We start from the raw sequence: 9,266 nt of genomic DNA, 5'->3' as shown, positions 1-9,266 counted from the left end.
TTTTGAAGTATTACAGTTAATGACTACGTGCTATGTGGAATTGACACTTGCAGTGATTGTTAATAAACTTCTCGACAGTCTGTTTTGTGTTTGGTTTCGTTATGACTTTGAAGTTTATGTCAACAAAATCTGTTGTGGATGAACGGATGGATGAACTGATGAACTAATGGAAGAACGAGCTAGCAAAATAATGAACGAATGAATGTTAAACGACATCCCCGCCAAGAACCAAAATATTGTCTATTTTATGTTAAACTTAAGTAAATAGATAAATGGATGGATGAATGAATGGATAAATAAGGGAACGGACGAAAGGATAATTGGATGAAGGAATAATTTAATGGGCGAAAGAATGAATGGATAGATGGATAATAAATGGCTAATTGGGTGGATGGATTGATGGACGAGTGAACCAGTTGAATTAATAAATGTTTACACTTCAGCACAAAAGAAATCCACCAATTATTGGGTGTCGAACGTCCATAATGAAGACATGAATGCATTATATAATATATGTGCAAAAATATATAACACTGCAATTGGCTGATTGGGTGTGAAATAAAATCTGAACGACAAAAACCAATATTCTAAAGTAATTTTGCACAGAGCGGAGTCCAAATGCATTTTTTTTTTCAAGATCATGACTAGTCCCGTGAATCGCTGTGGTGGAAAACCTACTCCTATTTGAGTTGTGTTATGTGGCAACAGGCTAATATAAAAGGTGATGGGGAACAAGAGGTGTGATTGGGGCTACACCAGTGAATCAATATCAGTAGCTTTTATAAGAGGGCTGCCACTTGTAATAGTTCAATATAGGATGACTGCCACTTCTAAGAGTGGTTGAAGAAAGGAAATGTTTTATTTAACGACGCACTCAACACATTTTATTTACGGTTATTATGCGTCAGACATATGGTTAAGGACCACACAGATATTGAGAGAGGAAATCCGCTGTCGCCACTCCATGGGCCACTCTTTCCGATCAACAGCAAGGGATCTTTTACATGCACCATCCCACAGACAAGATAGCACATACCACGGTTTTTGGTATACCAGTTGTGGAACACTGACTGGAACGAAAAATAGACCAATGGGACCACCGACGGGGATCGATCCTAGACCGACCGCGCATCAAGCGAACGCTTTTCCATTGGGCTACATCCCGCCCCATGAGTGGTTGAATATAGGACTGTCGCTTCTAAGAGTGGTTGAATATATAGGATTGCCACTTATAAATAATTCTTGAATATAGGAGGACTTCCACCTTCAAGAGTAGGTTGAATATAGGAGAAATGACACTTTTAAGAGTGGTTGAATGTAGGCGTGTTACTTCTAAGAGTGGTTGAATGTAGGCTTGTCACTTCTAAGAGTGGTTGAAATATAGGAGGACTGCCACTTCTACATGATCTAGTTTTCAAAATGTTCGCCGGAGCATACCCCCGAATCTCTTTAGAATTGATATACCAGTCGTGTTGCACTGGCTGGGATGAGAAATAGCCCAAAGGGACCACTGACGCTGATAGATCCTAGACGAGCGCTTTAGCTTGGTGCATGTCTGTGGTATTTAATTAATCAGCGTATGTATGCACATGTACACAAAAAGTTTACATCGTGAAAAAATGCATTTAAGAACTTGCATTTCTCGGAATTTCCCCCTTTGTAGAAGCATAATTCCCATAACAACTCGGGCCCTTCGCGGCCTCGATCTCAATTCGCCAAGCTCTAGACCCCCTTACAATATTTTAAGCACACACGATAATTATTATTGAGCCTAATCTACCTATGGAAATGTTTATGTATATGTCTCAAATGGCATTATGTCATGTAAATATATAACAGAATTATCTAGGAATAGTGTCATTTTGCATCGTTCTATTGTAAATCAGTGACCTATGCAATTCTATTGTAATTCGGTGGCCTTTGTTTTGTTATAAATATGCAATCCTAAAATATGATATGTGGCAACTATCCCGTTATAAACAGTCCTAATGTGATTATCATCTGTCAGATTCTTCCTATAAATACGCTGCAAAAACTGAACATGTTCAAGTACGTTTTGTTTAACGACACCACTAGAGCACATTGATTTATTAATCATCGGCTACTGGATGTGAAACATTTGGTAATCTTGACACATAGTCTTAGAGAGGAAGCCCGCAACATTTTTTTCATTAGTAGCAAGGGATCTTTTTATATGCACCATCTCATAGACGTGATACTACATACCACAGCATTTAATATACCAGTCATGGGTCATGGTGCACTGGCTGGAACGAGAAATAGCCCCTGAACATGTTATCATACATCATCAAACAATGGACATTTTATTCAAAATAACGTATTTTGCGCTAAAAAGACACCTCATTTACTAAAATAATAATTTGTATAATTATATACATACTTGTTATCTCAAAATATGTTCATAAAGGACCCATACCCAACTAAATAAAAATAATTTTTAATAATTTCTGAGAAGTAATTTTTTCAAAATGTCTTTTTTCAAAAATTAACACTCTAGACGAATTTATTCATAAAAATACTTATATGTGCATACACGTTTATAAACCTGTTGCATTTTCCTTTAGGTAGCACTCAACCAATTAATTTCCGGCTAGGTCGAAGTTCGAGGTGCAATGCACCAAACTTTTGATAGAGAAGTTACCATCACAAGTTCTGTGATTGGTTATAAATGTGAGTGTGTTGGTTGTAAAAAAAAAAAAGTTTCATCTGGGCTAAAAATGTATGCATTTTTATTTGATGTAGTACCACCGTGTCAAGTAGCCTTGTGCTTGGAACATGTATGGGGTACCTGTAAAAAAAAGTACTAAAATTTTGTGCGAAACTAGGGGTGCTGTAGAAACATCTGGTTATACCGAAAATGAGCCATGGAAGATACCATTTTCTGCAGTTAATACTTTAAGGTAGGGGTTGTAGTACTGATATTTATAGGTCATAGTTTGGTTGATGGATTTTAATTGGTATAGTCCAACCTTTAGCCTGCCCCCATGTGGGGAGGGGGAGACAACTCATATTTTAATCTTTATTTATATAGAGTAAGCCTGCAATACGTATATTTGCGTCCTTATGTGGGGGAAATAAGCCATATATAATATTTTGTTTTCTATTTATTTTGTTATACATGTCTGTATATATATATATATATATATATATATATATATATATATATATATATATATATATATATATATACTTGTATATATATATGTTGCTGGCACCTCTCCTCTAAAGTAGCAAGGGGGCTTGAGATAATATATTTTATATAAAGAAAAAGTCAGAAGCCTCCTTTAAAAGTCATATATCCCTCTTTAATTCAAATTTTCGCCTGTTCAGGCTTCATCTGTTGACAAAAAAAAAATACGCACATAAAACCACTAGCAAAAACAGAGTTAAAGCTGTAACTAAAATTAAGATAAAAGTTGCAGAACAAACTACTAGTCAAAGATTAAAAGTATGGTAACTCTATGACTGGGGTAAAACGAAGTGTGGGTGGGGGGATTAAAATAATAATTAAGGGTAAATGAAACAAAATAATGAACAAAATAATAATGAACGAATGAATGCATAAATGGATAAACCAATAGCAAAAACTATCTGAATACATAAAAGGAATTACCCGGATAATTTACGAGTAATAAAGACGAAAAGTTACTTGAGTATATGTGTAAAATAAAATAAACATCTTACTAATATTAGGCCTAAATATAACGTAACTTTAGATAAAAATAATTACTGAGCTAGCTCAGCTAATAATAATATATTTATTAAAATTTAAATTTAATAAAATAATCTTAAAACATAAAAAGAAACTTACTTTAAAACTAAGCTAAAAGAAATCAAACCATCCTGCATGAAAACATGAATTGAATAAATGAAATAAATCTCATGCGAGGTAAACAACCACTCTAAAAACAAGCTATGAAGCTGAGAATGTAGGAGTGAGTACTACTCAAGTAAAAACTGCAGAGTAAACCGCTGGTAAGAGATTAAAGGTCTTGTAAAACTAACAAAGGTAAAATAATAGTGATATAAAAAGGGGTGGGGTGGGTTGGTGAATACTTAGTATGAGTGAATTAATCAACAAATATAAATGAATAAATGAGTGAATAATTCCCAACTTATACATCCAGAATGTCTCTTTTTGTCAACAGATTTCCCTGATGAAGCCTGAACAGGCGAAAATTTGAATTAAAGAGGGATATATGACTTTTAAAGGAGGCTTCTGACTTTTTCTTTATATATATACTCTTCAAAAAAAGAAACGCAAAAGGGTACAAATGGGTTATAACTCCGATTTTATGTTTCCTACCGGTTCATGCTTTGTGAATATAAGGTCATTGCATGTCCCAAACACATTCCCACGGTTACATTCGATAAAACGCAGCTACTGTACAATAAAGTTCCAAAATGTGAATATTCGCAAAAAACACAGCCACGTGCAAACCATGTCACTACTGCACGTGCGTTGTCTGCACATGCAACATGAACACCGACAGTATAAACGTGCAGGGTGTTCGCTTGTCTGGCCTCTGTATCTGGCCGACAGTTGACAATCCAGGACATGCCACGTCTCAGTGAACCGCAGAGAAACAATGCCATCGGCCGACTAGACGCAGGCGAATCCAGAACGGCCGTTGCCAGGGCATTCCATGTGTCCCCAAGCACCATCTCCAGACTGTGGGACCGTTACCAGCAACATGGATCAACACGTGACTTCCCTAGATCCGGTCGACCACGGGTCACTACCCCCGGGCAGGACCGCTACATCCGGGTACGCCACCTTCGGGAACGATTGACTACTGCCACCTCCACAGCCGCAGCAATACCAGGTTTGCGCAGGATATCCGACCAGACCGTACGGAACCGCCTACGTGAGGTAGGAATTCGTGCCAGACGTCCAGTTCGAGGTGTCATCTTAACACCACAACACCGTCGACTCCGACTGCAGTGGTGCCAGATTCATCGACAATGGCCTCAACTGCGATGGAGACAGGTGTGGTTCAGCGACGAGTCCCGATTTCTGCTCCGACGTCATGATGGAAGATGTCGCGTGTATAGGCGTCGTGGTGAACGTTATGCGGCATACTGCGTGCAGGAAGTGGACAGATTCGGCGGGGGTAGTGTCATGGTGTGGGCAGCCATCTCACACACTGGCAGAACTGACCTGGTCCACGTGCAGGGCAACCTGAATGCACAGGGCTACATTGACCAGATCCTCCGGCCACACATCGTTCCAGTTATGGCCAACGCCAACGCAGTGTTCCAACATGACAACGCCAGGCCTCACACAGCACGTCTCACAACGGCTTTCCTACAGAACAACAACATTAATGTCCTTCCTTGGCCATCGATATCACCGGATTTGAACCCAATTGAGCATCTATGGGACGAGTTGGACCGACGCCTCCGACAACGACAACCACAGCCCCAGACCCTGCCCGAGCTGGCAGCAGCCTTGCAGGCCGAGTGGGCCACCATCCCCCGGGACGTCATCCGTACTCTGGTTGCTTCAATGGGCAGGCGGTGCCAGGCAGTTGTCAACACACGCGGAGGCCACACCCGGTATTGACTCCAGATGACCTTGACCTTGGTGGTGTGTCCTATCACTTACTCACAATGGACTAGAGTGAATTGTGAACAATCCTGCAACAATTGGTAATTATCGGACTCACCATTCAATAATTAAATCAATTCTCCAAATGTTACGACAATGTGGTTTTGCGTTTCTTCTTTTGAAGAGTATATATATATATATATATATATATATATATATATATATATATATATATATATATATATATATATATATATATATATATATATATGTAACGGGGCGGGGGGTGGGGGTTGTAATAATCATATGGTCCCGAGGGAGCAGATTGACTACCTTCACCCTCAAATATGAATATAGTAAATATGTATTAATATAAATAAGAAAGACGAGGTTCAGGATCTGAAGGGCTTTAATAAATTTAAGAAAGTAAATTAGAACACTGGGGTTTCCATATAGGATAATTTATCCCCAGGATCTATAAATCAATATACAAGTAGTGTATATCCCACAGGTATAGCCCCCACACGACCAGAGTCCAAACCTTAAGATGGCTCGAGTAACTCGGTGTTGATTGCTCGGTGACCAGAGTGGAATGTCTGTGTGAGATTCACACCAAGAACAAAGAACTTTGGCCCTTTTCCACATATGGTCATGTCACATGACCACGAAAGCTGTCCCCTCTGGCACCAGTCTTCCAAACATAATAATGTAAGCCCTTAGAGCCCTTTGTTGAGTTCTTTTTATAGATAGGGATTAAATATACCTGCAGTAAATAAAACAATCATAGTGCATTTCCACCACCATATGAAGCAGGCAAATCCTGACCTTCAAGATGTAAGAAATAATACACTAGATATATATTTCACTATCCTACACACTTCCCAACTTAAAATGTTATCATCCTCGGCAACACACAAAAACATATAATAATGGTATGCACAAAAACATATCACAATGGTAACATCGGTCTCCCACACACATGCCAATCTAAAATGTTGCCGTCCTCGGCAACTCAAAGCATCAGTCACTGCGGCCCCTGCAACAGTAACTGTGCCAAGAGCACCTGAGTCTGAGCCAAATCTCTTATGGCTTGAGCATGTGGCGAGCTGGCTGATGTAGATACTGCTACTCTCTCTTGTACAACTGTAGAGACTGGTAGACGATTAGGGTTACTATGTTGACCAGCACCCGACCTTGTAGAATGTCTCTGTTGTGGCTGGGGCTGAGCCAATGTAGTCATCAAGGATGGAGATGTTTCCTCTCTTCTGTCGACTGATGGTTGGACTACGGTAACTACATCCTCCTCAACCTCATTGTCCGTACCGGAACTAAATGAGACAGGAGCTGAGATCATGTCAACAACCTCATCAAATGGAAGTGGTGAAAACAGATTCTCATCATTGGCATTCTCAATTTCCAATTCGTGCATTCTGCTTGGATCTGGTGAATTCAGTGCCTGAGCTACTGCATTCAGGATAGGAATGTCCATATCCTGTGGATGGTCATCACACTCGATATCAGAAGATACTTCGACAGGTATGACCGTTGGCACTGTCTCAGTAACCACAATGTCTTTGGAATCTAAAATCTCTGATCGGTGGACATTTTTCTGAAAACCATCACCATCCATGAGCTCCAGAGTATAGACATGGCCATCAGAATTGGGTTTGGAAACCACTCTGTATGGTTTTAGATTCCAAACATCCTGCATTTTATGTCTACCCTGGTGGTGATACACACGGCCACCAAGTGGAATGTCACAAGTTGTTGACTTGGCATTCCGGCCTTTCTGTCTTTGTAATGTCTCATGTTCCAACCTCACTCCTGCCTTCTCGAATGACTCCCGCATCCTCTGATAGTGGAGTGCTATCCACTCATCAACATCTGGTGTGCCTTCTTCTGCCTCATCAAGATCATCGAAAAGTTGATCAAAAAGTAGTTTTGGCTCTCGAACGAAGAAGAGAAAATATGGTGAATAACCAGTTGAAGAATGTCGAGTGGCATTATAGGCATAGATCAACTCAGGAAGATATTTTGGCCAGTGTTTCTTCTGAGAAAGATTTAATGTACGAAGCAAGTCGTGCATCGTATGGTTAAATCTCTCTGCCTGAGCATTGCCCTGTGGGTGGTATGGTGTGGTCCGGCTTTTCTTAATACCATACATAGTGCAGAGCTCTTTGATTATTCTTTGACCAGAACTTCTGCAACTGTCCTGGCTTTCTGGTCTCTTGTTGGGACAGCTTGAGTGAACTTAGTGAACACATCTGTCATCACCAAGACATTTTCTCGCCCATCAGTTGTAGGTTCCAGGAACGTGAAGTCAATAGCCAATACTTCTAAAGGTTTCTTGGCTAGAAAACTTCCCATTGTTGGTCTAATCTGGGGTCTAGACTTTGCAAGCAAACATCTCTTGCAACTGTGACAATATTTCTTAATGTCCACAGTCATTCCTGGCCAGAAACATCTTTTCTGTATCAGTGAAAGGGTTCGTTCATACCCTTGATGGTCAACTTCATCATGAAGTGCCTGCATGATTTTCTCTCGCAACACTTGAGGTAAAACAAGCTGGTGCTGAGTATTGATTCCATCTTGTATAACGCGATACAAGACACTGCCCAATTCCTGTACTTTCTCCCACTGTTTCACCAAAACCTTCACGGACCTGGGTTCCTTCTCCATCTCTTTAACTGTAGGCTTGTGGTTAGTTCTCCAGAAGTGAAGAAACCTCTTTATGTCAGGATCCTGCAACTGCAACTGACAAAAGTCCTTACTTGAATACGATGGGAGTGTCTTAACTGCCACAGGCTTTGGAGCAAGAGCATTAGCTCGTGTTGTAACACCTAATACAGAAACTCCCAAGCTATTCACTTGGACTGACACTTGAACCATAAGTTCCTCAATCCGTAATTTTAGATCACTGGGAATGATTGAGCTGCTAGTGGATTTAGCAACTTTTCCTGCAATCCATTCCTGATCTTGATTCACATCACTATTGTGTCCTTTGACACACCGACGGCTCAGGGCATCAGCATTGCTCTTGCCTGATCTGTACTTTACCGAGAAGTCAAATTGAGAAAGTTGAGCTACCCAGCGCATTTCTGTTGCTCCTAGCTTTGCAGTATTGAGATAAGCCAATGGGTTGTTGTCTGTATAAACTACAAATTTTGACCCCAGCAGATACTCACATAACTTGTCGGTAACTGCCCATTTTAATGCCAAGAGCTCAAGTTTCATTGAGCTATAATTTGCATCATTGCGCTCAGCTGGCTTCAAACTGCGACTAGCATAACATACCACAACCAGTCGTCCCTCCTGTTCCTGGGAAAGAACTGCACCTAAACCCTGAAAGCTGGCATCTGTTTCCACGATGAATGGTTCCCGGAAGTCGGGGTAGTCAAGGATTGGGCTTGTTGTCAACTGAACTTTCAGGTTTTTAAAAGCTTCATCACAAGACTGATCCCAGCATTCCTGAAAGGCTTTTTGGGTCAACGAAGTCTTTCGAACTTGTTTTCCCTTTTTCTTGTTGTCTCCTCCGAGAAGTGCATGCAGCGGTGCTGCTATTTGGGCAAATCCCTTGATAAATCTCTGGTAATAACTGGCTAACCCAAGAAATGACCTCAGTTCAGTTTCTCGGTTAGGTGTCTTCGAGTCCTTAACTGCTGAAATTTTATCAGGGTCAGTAGAAATACCTGAC

Source organism: Gigantopelta aegis, chromosome 14 (genome assembly GCF_016097555.1).
Source record: "Gigantopelta aegis isolate Gae_Host chromosome 14, Gae_host_genome, whole genome shotgun sequence".
Taxonomy (NCBI): Eukaryota; Metazoa; Mollusca; class Gastropoda; order Neomphalida; family Peltospiridae; genus Gigantopelta; species Gigantopelta aegis.
The sequence above is the reverse complement of the archived record's forward strand: the minus strand, read 5'-3'. Positions refer to the sequence as shown.